The sequence below is a fragment of the Aphis gossypii genome, chromosome 2 (genome assembly GCF_020184175.1).
Source record: "Aphis gossypii isolate Hap1 chromosome 2, ASM2018417v2, whole genome shotgun sequence".
NCBI lineage: Eukaryota > Metazoa > Arthropoda > Insecta > Hemiptera > Aphididae > Aphis > Aphis gossypii.
In genome coordinates, this window is record NC_065531.1 from 61,288,467 (window position 1) to 61,303,940 (window position 15,474).

A 15,474-nucleotide genomic window follows, 5' to 3' on the forward strand; every position below is an offset into this window, starting at 1 on the left:
TTAATTTCAGTTACTAAAAAACAAAACTTTGTACAATCAATATTTTCTAAAATGAAAATGGCCAACCCAGTATCGGCAGTACCTGCAGAACCTGCAGTTTCTAATATCTCAAGTTGTAAGTTATTATTGTAAATTGATTTTTATACTGAAATGTTGAAATTTGGAAGAATTTTTATTTCCCAGTAATTTTTTCCCTTAAATTACTTGTCTTTTCCTAATTATGAACGCTTTTTAAAATTGTTTACTTTGAATCAATGCAATTCATCAGGATGAAAAAAACAAATGTTTTCAAAAGAATTATAAATTATATTATAATAATACATCGGTTAATAGTAACCTAACCTATAAGTATATTCTGCGTGTGCGGTCGCTACTGGATGACTACTCCATTCACTTCTTATTCTAATTCATCTCCATAAAATTTGTATGTTATTCTTGTTTTCTATTGTACAAATCGTAAACTGTGATAAGTAGTGCAAATTGTATTTTCTATAACTGCCTACTATCCTCATAGCGGGTGACGCCGTAGCACCTAACCTAACCGCCGCTGAAACCGCTGCTTACAACCTGTTATCGCTTGTTATCTTAAACCAGTTATCACATGTTATCATATAATATGCCACTATTATTTGCTATTATTTGCATATTAACTTTCTATCCAGTGAGAGAACGCGTAAATTCTGTGCATCCTCTTGCATCTACCTGCTATCGAAACCGGTTTCCCTATGGCAGGGTGACGTTTGGGGATGCGCAAAAAAACCTATTTTGGTCTGCCCACGACGCGTTCTCTTGCTAAATAGAGTATAAGATAATGGACAAGTTTCAACTATCGTTAACAAACATGTTCTTACATGTAAACACCCTAAGAATCAGTTGAGTCTTGTCGAAGAATCCCTACTATAAAATATACTTTGTGAGTGTTTCAGAGTGCGAAATGACAGCCGATTTAGCTGTCTGCACTCTTCGTTCAGTTAAGTGCGTTGTTCATCCTTTCTATATAATTATTCTTGAAGTGTATAAAATAAAATTTTGGAACATGGCTGGTTTGATTGAAAACATGTCTGCTGTTAACAAGAAGAAAATTTTTAACAACGTTTTCATTGCAATATGTATTAACGACTACAACTTCACAAGTCAGCTACAATTATATGCAGCTGAACATAACGCACAAAGATGGTTGGAAGAATTAGAAAAAGATGAAGTAAGAAAAATATTTTATTAATTAATTAATTTTTTTTTTCATCTAAAACTAATAATAATATACTAAATTTTATTGAGATATTCCGATGAGAGTTACAAGTCTTTCTCTCCCCCATCGTTTAACTGTATATTTCAAGAAGTAATAATTATATTTTAAAAACCTAACCTATGAAAAACATATTTTATTATTTAATGTTTTAGGAAAGTCAATTTGTTATTTTGTATTTGTTTCCTCCGCCAAAGATAATTTGTATAGATGAAAACGATGGACCACACGGACCACACTATACCAACCAAATCAAATCTCCTCCTCAGACTCTCGACCTACAAGATGATACACTATTTAATGTAATATACTTATGTATTTGTATGATATTTTGAGTAAAATGAAAACAAGTATAATATTTAAAAACAGGTGTTTTATTTTTTAATAATAAGGTTACAATACAAGTGAAAAATTATATTTATATAAATTATATACAAGGTATACAATATAATTGTAGAAAACATTAACATGATAAAAAAAAAAAAAAAAAAATACAATTTTTTTACATCACCGCTAAACAAATTATAAGTTATAATCTGATCGTGTAATATTAAACAGTAGGCCGCAGTCTTTTCTGGAATAGCTATATTTTTCTAAAATTTTATTTTTAAGTCCATGGATGATGATATAAGATTATAGCCTATTGGTCAAAAACAGCGATTGGTTTTGATAATAATGGTTCGCTGTAATCTCTTTCGTAATACGATTTTTGAAAATCTGTATAAGCTTTATACAGTATTTATTTTACAAGTATTTTACTGCTATTTTATTTTCTGTATTTATATTCCTTTTATTTCATATCGCATTTCGGAGAATAAAAATGCCAAACCATTTTTTGTAAAACTAATAATTTAAAGATAAACTCTCACTTGATTAAGTACACGAATCCATACTTAGAATACTTATTCTGATTATATCATTATTTGAAAAAGACGTGTTCGACCACGGTCTGAACGAACGATATTTTATTTGAGTTAATTTATGCTCGTCCATATTACATCTATATAAGCGTCATCCATTATTCTAGAATACGAAGAAAATCTAAATTATTTTTTTGCGAGCTTGGTTTCATTTTTTTCGGTTTATATATATATGTCGACTTCTTAACTTTAGGCACTTTCATGACAGGTTTTCTGATTGCAGCTCTATTTACATCAACGTTAAACTCGAGCGTCATATCCTTGCATTATTTGTAAACGAATAGTAATGAGTTCTCCGCGTAGATTTATCAATTTATTGTTATGATTTTCAGTACGATATTAATCTTAGTAATAGAAGTAGTATTAAGACTACAAAATAATAAATGTCTAGTCACCTCCACGATTTTATAACCATCAGCAACAGTTGGATACAATCCATGTATAATCTGGCTCGGCGAACTATCACAAAATGAGCCAACTATTAGGTTGCACTCTATTTTAATACAGTTTATTTTCATTATGTTGACTGTATTTTCAAATTCATGAGTAGCACCAATGGTATATACAATATTTCTAAAAATCCATAATCTCCTCCGATTTCATGTAAAAGTAAATATATAAAACTTGAACGTCTTTATGTAAGAATTTGGAATCGATTGTCTAAAATAGATTCTATTGTACGCGCTCCGAATAATTTGTAGCCTTAAATTGTTAAATCCCCCAGAAATCATTTCAGTTTTATACAAAAGCATTGGCCGATTAAGCTTAGCTCCTACTTCTACAATACATACAGGCTATACAGCTATGGCAAAATTGTCTCCTATTTTAAGCACATTTATTAATTATTAATCATACATTAGATTTGGTACAACGGAAACTCCTTCATAAATCTCCACCAAGCAATACGTGAATCAATATAATGGGATGAAAACTTAATAATTAAACAACAGAAAACATGTTGATAGCTTTATTAGAATATCATATTATTGTAGAATATTTTTGAATTTTAATAATAGTAATAGTAATCATATTTTTAACTGTTAAATCAAAAAAACAATAAACCTAATTGGCTTACTTATATAACCTGTAAGTCGGAATTAGTAGAAACTGAATGCTTATGTACATAATATATTTTTAGTGTAATAAGTCGCAGTGACGGCTCCAGTTTGGCCTTGGGGGTATTTTATGTGTAAGCGTCTTACATAGTTAAATAAGGGCATATTTGTATGATAAATTAATATGTAGTACGTGATTGTGGGACGGACTCTTGGGCTAGAATCCGCTGATTCAGCAATATTCACCCTATGTGTTTGACAGAGAGGCCGCTTTGTCACGGCCGGTAAGGCAGTCTCGATGATAGACGCTTTAAAGCAGGACCTCTTTTTATTATATAGAAAATCTATGTTATAAGTTAATAGCAGTACCTGATAGTTGTTTAGTATTTTGTATTCGAGTAGTAAATAAACGTATCCTTTAACCATATAAAATGCGTCTTTGAGTTTAATTTTATCAAACACGAGCTGACTCTAACTAAGGATAACAAAACGCTAGTGTACATCAATGTTCAACAGAGTCCATTTTGTGTTGTTAGTTTAGATATTATAATACATTTTTGATTTTCTTATCATAAAATTTATTACAACAGTAATATTCTCTCATTGGTTTTATTCGTAATATTTGAATTTGAATAATTTTTTATCATTTTTCTACTTACTTAAAACTCGCTATAAAATTAAAATATAAAAAACCCAACGAGGGGTAGTTTAGGCTAGGGATCACAGATAATATATTGAACTTTAAATTGTAAAATTAAAAAAAAAAATTGCAACATAAAAAGGATTCTGTTAAACATAAATTAGGTATATTGTTAGACAAGACAATATATTTCTTAATGGGTACATATTAATATACTATAAATACTTAATTTTAGATAGTTATTATGAACAATTATATGAAATATGAATTTATTATTTAAATAAATAACTCTTTATTTTTAATTTTTTGTTTTAAAGCTCTAAAATCATCTTATTTGTATGAATTATATGAATATCCAATTAATTGGTGTGCGGTTAAAAGTAAATATCTTAGTAAATTATTAAAGTATTTATTATATTACCTATATAATTTGAAGTATTTAAGTTGTTCTATGTTAAAACTTAATAGTTTTTTCAAGACAAGCACAGAATCTTAACAATTATTTAAATTGGATATTATAATAGTGTTGTGTTCTTTATTATTAAGTACTATTGTATTTTATTAAACTGTTTGTACTTTGTAATATTTGTTAATTTTGTAAAAATACAATTTAGGCAATTTTTAAATTTAGGGTTATGCTATGACTATTGTTCGACACATCACACATAATTTTATGATTTTTTATATTATATTTAAAAAGATTATAATGATTCACTATTTTATTCAAAATAATGAAAACCGTAATTTTGTTGCGTATCTAGAATTTGTTAACCCATAATAATAAAAATAATTATAATAATAATAATAGGTATGCATAAATTTATATAAATTAAAAAAAAAAAATCCAATAAAAACATTTGTTTAATCCAGCCATTCATAGTTCATACATAATACATATGTATGGAGAAAATAAATGATATTAATATTATATTTATACTATTCGTAGATTACAAAATAATTGATATTCAACAGGTGCTAAAACATGTTAAAACTTCATTGTTGCAATTAATAACACTGAATATTATTTGTCCTTGTGGGTGGCAAAAATACCTACTGATACTATTTTGCTACATTAAATATATATTTGTCTAGAGTGTCTAATTTCTAGAGAAATTATTCAATTGTTTTTACTTATTAAAATAATTATTAATTAATTAAACCTATCTTAATTTAACCGTTTACTATAGTAATAGTTATAGTCAGATTTTATTCAACGTAAGACTTAACTTGGGTTGTACTTATGATGTAATTTAATAAGATCTCATACTTAATACATAAGTACCTTTCCTTAATTATTCAAATTATTATTTTGTTAATACAAGTAAAATTGTAATTAATTTCACTTATGTCTTGCAAATATCTTTTTTTCAAGACACAACATTTATTTTTATAAACTATCTTTGAACTGGACGACAAAGAGTTCTTATCTATTCTACATTATAACTGTATTAATAAGCAAAAATGTAAATAATAATTTCTTGATGTATTGTATTTGCAGATTTATTGTTATAGAATTAAAAAAAAATTAGTTATGTTAGGATTGATTTAGTCTTTGTCAAGTGTTTCAGTTAAATCACACATAATAATATAAAAGTTTATAACTCCGTCTTCCACATAGTCCATTGATCTGTTTATTTTCGTTTTCCATATAATTTACTGCAACGGTTAGGTTAGACTATTATAAAACTTAAAAACACATTTAAATGGATAACTACTTTTTATTTTGTTACAATGTGTATGGTTGCTGCATAGTTTGTCATGGTAAGTTACGTTATAATTAATAATAAAAAAAAAAAAATTAATTACAATTAACATATTTATTAAATAATATTTTTACAATTAAATTTTAATTCATAATAACAGTTTAACCACAAGTTGTACTATATATTGATATTGATTTAAGAAAATAAATTATGTTGCAATGTTCGTGGTTTATATATTTATTAGTTTTCTTAAATGTTTATAAAATATTTAGTAAATAATTATAAAGAAATAATTAAGTGAAAATTGATAAAATTAATGACTTTTGCTAATTAGAAGATATGCAGACACAACAAGAAAGTAGTTAATATAAATTTTTATTTTATTTATAGTTTCTTTCGAATAATTAGTCCTATAAGTTATATTAAATATAATTTTTTTATGTTAATTTAATATTTTCGATTTAAAATAACAAATTCTAATACCCAAACTAGTAAATATTATATAAAATTAGTAGATGGGATAACATTTTTTATACTGCATTTTGTAGTTTTGGACCAAACCAAACCATTTCTTTTACTGATTATCCGATGACAATATATTGAGCTGCTCTCATTTAAAATTAAAATTAATTTTTGTGATAAGTTTTTTTTGTTGTTGTACCTATTCAATGTTTTTTTATTTTTGTTTGAAAATGTATAGACGATTTGATCAACGCTGGTTTCACATGTAAGCACCTAATGTGCATTGTAGTATATTGCTTATATTGAATACCTAATGATATTATAACTATTTGAATATAATTTGTAATTTCCTAGTTAAACAATGATTAAAAATGATTTTTTTTTTTGTATGTCTTTGAACATTAAAAAAGTAGAAAAATATTTCAATCATCAACTTCCAATTTATAAGATTTATTTAGTACTATTGTATGAAGGAGGAGTGAGGCTTAAAAGTAAAATATCTTAATATTTATTAAAAACAAAAATAAAAAATTGGGAAATGATAATTTTTATGCAAGATTAATTAATTAAAAAAAAATTAATTTTGATTATTTAGTTGTAATTTACAGCATCACTGTTGACTATAGTAACTTAAATTTTTGATCAGCTAAAAAGAACAATTTTTAAATGTTTAGATTAATTTTAAGCTATTTCTACCATTATTTGGTAGGTACATAAATATTTACTTAGAAGTTAGAAGTTAATAACACTAATAGAATAAACGACATATTTTTGTCTAAAATACCTCGGTGAAAATAAAATAACCTAACTTAACGTATTATTGTTACTAGCAATATAAATATAATATAATAAAAATAGTCTATCGAACTGTTCTGCTTAAAATTTTTTCTGTATGCAATCATTTATCATTTAAGAGAATTCGATACTGCTTCTTTCTGTTTCTATTTAACACACATTGAACATATAGACATTTTTACTTGTTTTTTCCAAACTTACTGATTGAATTGATCTAATGAATCTGAAAACATATTTGAATTTGTTATTAAGTCTATTTGAGATTGACTATTCCACATCTTTTTCTTTTTATAATAACCTTTTTAAAAGTTGAAATATGACAATTTTTTAATTTTTACTTTTTTACTTTAACATCTTTGAATTTAAGGTTAGGTTAATAAGTAAAACATTATTTTGGTCTCTTCAGGGTAATCTCTTTCTCAATATACTAAAAAATATCTATGTAAATGTAATATAAAAATTTAAAATCTAATTATGTATGTAAAGTGGCTATTATTTTAACACAAATATGTTCTGTTTTTTTTTTTTAGTTAAAACATTTCAAGAAAATTATGACGTTTTGTCAAAAATCAGTAAGTTATAAAAGAAAGTTAATATTCTATTCATTGGTAAGGGTAACTAGAGTAAAAATATTCAGTGATTTTTTATGTCGTTTCGTGTACCTATCTGTTTCATTCAATATGTGTATAATAAGAATAATATGAAATATACAATTGTGTTCTTAGTTTTCATATATTTAAAACGCGCAGAGTTGTTAATACCTAAATTATATTAAAAATATCCATTGTTCAAAATGTTACAGAACAAGCACTTGGTATGTATATTTATTATTCTCTAGTATATGCAAACGCTATGGATGATGTTAAACTAGGATTTATGGATAAGAAATACTATTTCACGTATGCATGTGTATAAATAAACATAACCATTTATATTTTCACTTACATGAAGCAAATATTTTAATATTACATGAAATAATTTATTGTATCTCAATGATGCACAACTAGTTCATACATACCTACTATAATATTATAATTCAAATTTACTGTGTCCACTCAGAATTATTAATATAAAAATTAATTACACTATAGACTAGTATAGTTTTCATAAATATCGTTGGCGTTTTTATTCATCCAGTGTGCGCGTGAAATTTATTTTTTGATTTTTATTCAGAAATAATTGATATTAAAACAATCCTCTACATTTCAAATAAATATATTGATATAATTAAAATGAGTAAGATTTTATTATCTGTTAAATTTAATGATTTAATTATTTTAATGATTTTTTATAGAAAATAATATTGGTAAGTATTATTTTTTTTAAAGCCAAAATTGTCATATTTTTATATAGTTTTTTTGTAGAACTTATACCTTAATAATGAACATTTGTGTGTTAAAATTATAATAATCTCAAACTTTTTTATAAATTTATAACTAGGAATCTAATGTAGATCTCTGGTTGAAATTTTGCATTCATTTTGAGATACTAATATTATTTTTAACCAAATAGGAAAAAGAGTTGGTAAGTTGTCTGTAATACGGGGATATCTATAGAAATGTTATAAACTTAAAAAAAATAATTATGCTTTAATGGAATAGTACAATAGGATTAGTAACAAATTGAACTAACGGCTTAAAACAGTAAAAATGTATGAATTTAATTATTAATAATATTATACTAAATTACATTTTTCAGTTGAACTTATTGGTAAGTGTTTCTATTTTAATTATACTGTGTAAAAGGTTTTAAGTATATATTAATTTATACCTAAGAATAACTTATTATTATTTATTTCAAAGCCGGCGTTCTAATTCAAATTTTAAGCTAATAAATTTAAAAGTTTTAATCATTCTTTTATTTTATTTTTTATTTTTTATTTTTGACAATTTTATAATTTATTGTTATTGTTAATTAATAATAATAATATTTAATTAATTTTATTATTTCTTTCATTATATTTATTTGTGAGCTATATCTATATACCTATAGGTTTTTTTTTGAAATTTAAAACACAACAAAAAATTAAGTACCTCTCATCAAAATGTATCTTTATCGATATACATAATACTTTAAAATTTGCAATTTAACTGAAATAAATAGTACCTAAATTAAAAATTTGTATACTCAATAATACACAAAAAATTTGTTGTTGGGATTATCAATTTCTATCATTTAAATGTAGGCACATTTCTAATCATTAATATATTATTTTATTTTAATGTTACAGATGAAATTATTTGTAAGTGTAATATATATTAGTAAGAAGTTTAATTTATTTAACTATAAGTATTTTGGTCGAAGATTCAGTTATAAAAATATTTGCTAAATTGATGTCAAAACTATTTTTTCTTGGCGAAAATAACCATTAAATAGCAATAGAGTTTCAATATATTCACAGACTTATTGTTATAGAATACCACCAAAATATGATAAAATAATTATTAAACCGTTATTGCTACACTTAATTTTAACAATAACTTAAAAATTCAAAATAAAAATCAAATTAGAAATAGAAATGCTGAGCCTTGTTTATGTGTATTTATTTATTCAGAAAGATAATAGGTTTCCATTAACAAGTTAATGCGGGTCTCAAAAGTTCACAAATTAATAAAATATATATTTTTTAGTATTATAATATGAAAAGATATACATATGTGTTAAAAATAAAAATCTATCCATACTATGAGATTGTAGAAACATTTTCATAGTAGTTAATGAATTGTGTAGTTCTAGTGATTTCAGGACGAATTACTAAAAACTATGATAATTGGAGTATAAATATATAATTAAAATATCATGTAATAAAATTTCAAAATATTTTGAACGTAGTTTGAGTTTCCAAACAATTATAAATAAATATCTAATTATCTAATTATGAAAATGTTGTAGATCTGCTTTTTGGTAAGTGTTTTTTTTTTTTGTTTGTTTTGTGGATGCTAATTCTAAGCTTATATTCTAATAATATAATTGTACTCTTAGACAACATATTGACATAATTATTGTTGAAGAAAAGTTATAGAATATATATTATTATTATTTTTTATACATATTATTTATTGCTATTATTAAAATAACAAAACCATCGAAAATAAAATATAAAGTTATGACAACTGTATAATTTTAAAATGTGACTGTGAAGTTCATATAGGGATGGCATGCAAACTTATCTTAAAAATACAATTGAATTTCCATCAAAATATGATTTGACATTATTAAAATTTTGTAGGAAGTACAATGGGTAAGTCATTAATTATTTTAGTATACCTTTTTATTGTTTATGTAATGAATTTATATCTTATAGACATATAAGGCAAAAAGCATAATATTATGTTATTGGTACCTTTAATTAAATAATATGCACTTAATATCAATTATTAATAGCCATACCAGGTTATTTTAAGCAAAATACCTGAGTTTAAAATGTACCAATTACTATAGCCGAGAGCAGTGGCGTAGCTAGGATTTTCTGAAGGAGGGTGTTAATTATAAACATTAAATATTATATTTAATACGTACAAACTAAAACTTTTATTTTAATTAAATGTATACAATATATTTTTTTTTATATTGTATTGTATTTACGATTTACCTATGTTCCTATTTTATTATATATATAATAATGTATATTGTAATATAATATTATGTATATGTAATAATAATTTAATATATATGATACAGCTCAAGGTTGGTGTCATATCCACCAAACACCCCCCTTGTATACGCCACTGGCCAAGAGGTTGATACATTTAAAATTAATATGATAGAACTATAAAGAATACTATACAACTCATTGGCTACTATTGATCAGGATATCTATGAAAGACCATATTATTAATAATTATAAAACTATCATGTAATCGGTAAAACCATAATATATGTATAGCGTCTTTAGGAAATTATTTTCAAAGCATAAATACACTATATAATAATTAGCATGAAATACTACATTTTTTTTTTATTTTAGAATATTATTCTAGTAAGTGTTTCAGTCTATAATATTTAAAGATCTATTTGTAAGACCTAAATATAAATGTGTACAATTGTATGGAAAAATTGTTGGATCTGAAATACACATATTTTTTTTTTATTTATCACTTAATTTTACCATAATGTTATAGCTGAATATATTTGTAAGTGTTTTAAATTTTTATCAGTAAAATAGTTATAAATTTAATTGTTATAGAGAATAATAAAGCAACATATTATACTATAATTTCTATAGCTGAATTATAAATAGCCATATTGTCTTAATATTGTTATACTATTCATTATATTGTAATAACACATATTATGCATTTATAATTAAAAGTATTTAAAGTATGGTCCTTGAATAATCTTAAAACTTTGCTACCATATGTATGTACAAATTTGAATATAAAATATTATTAATATGTATTTTAAATCTAATAATTTTGATTTGTTAAGATAAATATATCTGTAAGTTTTTTCAAAATTATTTATGCTATAATAAACTAGGAACATAAAATTAGAATATGCATCAATGTCAGTGGCGTAGATTCAATTTTCTTATGGGAGGGGGGAGATAAAATTATATATATATAATATATATATATATAAATATATATGTTTATCTGGGTATTTCACCCAATTTAACAAGTTCTTGGTATCAAAGACTTAAGTTAAAATATTCAGAATCCACACATCATATTTTTAACAATACTTTTATAATTTTATTAAAAATCTGAAAACAACTTACTTACCTACATAAAATAATTGAACAAATAAACATATTGAATATTTTCTTTTATTCTATTACAATAAAAATCCTGAACATTCCTTTTTATTTGAGGGTTCATTAAGAATTTCGTTGGGCATAACAGATTTATTGCTACTTAGGTTAATTTAAGTGTAGGTACCTCTCCCTTTTCCTTAGATTTACTTTTCCGTCAAATGAAAAAGTTTCATGAAATCCGTCAAGTTGAAATCATTTAAAATTTAAAATTTATCGTTGATTATTTGGATTATTTACCCAATGCCATACCTTAATGCAGTATACTCACTTTCTAATGATTGCCGATAAAGTATACTTACTAGTAAGTGTACAACTTTTGAACTAAATCATGTTATTAATACTAAAATATTTAATGTAGTATTTATAAAATATTATTTTAGTGTGAATTTCGTTAATTTTCTTTTCTTGTTTTAACCTTCATTTTTGATTAGTGATCAATCTATAAAATATACATTATAACAATATGGTTGAATTCATCGAAATTAAACGGTGAAAACCATTATAAATTTTAAATAATTATAAACTTGGTATTGGGTCAGTTAACGTATTAAATAGTTTAACTCGATAGTGATGTATAACAAAATATTGCAAAGCAAAAGTTTACACTGGAAATAATGCTGTGGTATATGATCATTGTAAAAATTTAATTCATAACCCTAAATATAATGTTCAGACAGTAATTACTTGGTTAATTTCATATAGCTATACTACTCATATTAATTTATAAGAATATCAATAACAAAATAAAAACAAATTATAAGTAAATTATTATACAACATTTATGTGAAATAAATATACGTAATGTAATTATTATTATATATATTTTTTAGATTCTGAACGAAGTGATGAATGTATTGATTTTACAATGATGTGTGTTTTTTTTTTTTTTTTGTGTCTGTGTACAGCATAACTAGTCGGAATAATGCTTCAATTTCAAACTATGGGGGTAGTTTCCGATGTAAAAGTGAATATCCTTGGTGCATTATAGAGGTAAAAAGTTAACATTTTCCAACAGTTTTCAAAAAAATCGAGAAAAACAAAAAAAAAATGACGGAAAAACGGCAATTTTCCCGCAAAACCAGTTTTCGACCAAATCGATTTTTTTTTATGGTTGTAATTCAAAAACTAATCACTGAAAATACTTGAAATTTTCACCAAATGTTAATGTCAGTAGTATCTGTATATAGTTAAATTTTCAAAAAATTTTGACTTTTTTTGAGTTATTTATAGACTACTGAAATTTTCGATTTTTTGAGAAATTTTTTTTAAAGTGTCGATAAAAAATTTTTGGATGACCAAAAAGTTTTGAAAATTTAATACAAGGTTCCTTATAAGTTGTTTTTATTGTAGCTAAAAAAAATTAAAAATCGTTAGTCACAATTTTTTTTTATAAGAGTTTATAGTTCAAATTTTTACGAAATCTGTCGAAAACGCGAAAATTTGCAAGTAATTTTGAAGTTGAAAAATCATAAAATTTTTTTCTTTTATAACTAAGTTTTGAAAATTTGGTACAAGGTTCTCCATACATTTTTCTTCAAATATCTGTAAAAAAAACTCTACCGGATTCAGACAAAAATTTTTATGAGTGTTTGAAATTTAAATTTTTACAAAAACCGCGCTAAATAACGGTTTAGCCTCAAACGATTTTTGATATTTGTTATAATTCAAAAAGTATAATTCGTAGATACTTAAAAATTTTACCAGTTATTTAGATTGGCATTTTATTTACTTGATTTAATTTTCAAAATACTTTGAGTTTTTTTGAGCTATTTATAGACAACTGAAATTTTCAATTTTTCTGAAAAATTTTTTTTGAAGGGTCAATAAAATTTTTTTGGCCCTATCAAAATACTTGAAAATTTTATACAAAGTTCCTCATATGTTATTCTTATAGTGATTAAAAATTATAAAAATACATGGGCACAATTTTTTTTTATTAGCATTTGAAGTTCAAATTTTGACGAAAATTCGTCAAAAGCATGAATATTTGCAAATTATTTGAAGTTGAAAAATCATAAAATTTTTTGTGTTTATAACTAAGGATTAATAATACAACACTAAGTTTTCCATAAGTTTACCTTCAAGTATCTATAGAGAAAACTCGAAGCATCATTATAGGAAAAATTTTAAGTGCGTTTGAATTTTAAATTTTAACGAAATCGCGTAACGATAACGATTTATCCTCAAACGATTTTAAATATTTGTTATTATTCTAAAAGTATAAGTCGTAGATACTTGAAAATTTTACCAGTTATTAAGATTAGCGTTTTCTTTACGTGATTTAATTTTCAAAATATTTTGACTTTTTTTGAGCTATTTATAGACAACTGAAATTTTCAATTTTTCTGAAAATTGTTTTTTTATGTGTCGATAAAATCTTTTTGGCCCTATCAAAATACTTGAAAATTTAATGCAAAGTTCCTCATAAGTTATTATTATAGTGATTAAAAAATTATAAGAATACATAGGCACAATTTTTTTTTATTAGCATTTGAAGTTCAAATATTGACAAAAATTCGTCAAAACCATAAATATTTGCAAATTATTTTGTAGGTATATTTCATAAAAATTTTTGTATAAGTAGCTAAGAGTTGAAAATTTAATACAAGGTTTTTCATAAGTTTAACTTACAATTATTATAAAAGAACTTAAATTTTGTTGTATTCAGGCCATTAAAACATAAACCACCTTTTTCACCAACCACTAGAAATTATATCCTAGGCTGACAAATCATCTTCGTTCAGAATCGTTTTTCGTATACAATGATAACTATCATTGGATTCAAATTTAACACTCCTATAATATATAATAATGATCCATACGGCACCTAATGTACAGCAGAGCGGTACTCACTTGCCCGCTTTTTTATTTTTATTTTTTCATTTGATGGAAAAGTGAATGGGTAGATAAGAAAAAGGTAAACTATTGACGAAAAAGTAAATCGAACAATTTATAATTCGGTGGAAAAGTGAATCTTCGAAAAGGAATATGTACACTTTTGGCGAAAATGGCTAACTCCCACTTCGTCCGCTAATATTGGTTAAGATTTAATAATAGTAGATATAGTTAAGAAATTAAATCTTTCCTCTTAGTAAAAAGTAAGTTTTACTAAATTTAAATTATTTATATAAAAATATAATAATAAAATAAATCATAATAAATATGATATAAAAATATACATGTTATATATATGTAGAGTTTCTCTGGTTTCTAAAGTATTTTTTTTTCTTTTGAGTGTAGAAACCGATTTCTCATTTAACCAGAAGACTTGATAAAATTTGCAAAAGTTTGAACTCATTTGGAAACATAACTTTGTTACATACAATAATAGTTAGTTTTACTTTTTACATATTTGAATATTTCCTTGAAATAAGTGTCAGCATATATTCTCACCTCTTCTAGTTCGTATTTGTATTTTTAGCTAAATATGTGTCTTCGTTAAGGTCAATACTCCATGCTTGTTGTTTGAATACACTATACGATAAAGTCAAACTTCAAGCAAATTCTTTATTTAAAATTATTAAATTCAAAATAATTTCTACATTTTATAATCAGCTTCTTAGACGTCTTACTTTGTAATATTATCATTCCAAATAAATATATCTTCTAATGTTTCGACAAATTCACAGAGTTTCAAGAAATCACGAAAGCATGGTATCTTTCAATTCATTGAGCCTCATAGCTTCTTTTTAGCGTTTTTTGTTTATTCGTTGAAGTTAATGAGAGTTCTTAATTTGTTGTGTTTGATGTGTTCAGAAAAATAAAAGAATCACAAATTCGAATAATATTTTCCTCAAACAATCACATATTTCCATAAACTATAAAATTTGGAAACTGCCTAATTCTGTGAGCAATGCACATGTAGGGTATTTGGATAAATTGTTGTATGTGATCTTG

General features: G+C 24.3%; 1 long non-coding RNA gene across 1 annotated transcript; it reads left to right on the forward strand.

Annotated features, from left to right (window-relative positions):
- The first annotated feature begins 5,487 nt into the window (after window positions 1-5,487).
- On the forward strand, window positions 5,488-7,423 carry LOC126550529 (uncharacterized). Its single transcript, XR_007604651.1, has 3 exons — window positions 5,488-5,622; window positions 6,265-6,291; window positions 7,352-7,423. It is a non-coding gene; the product is annotated as an uncharacterized LOC126550529 (long non-coding RNA).
- Window positions 7,424-15,474: the final 8,051 nt, after the last annotated feature.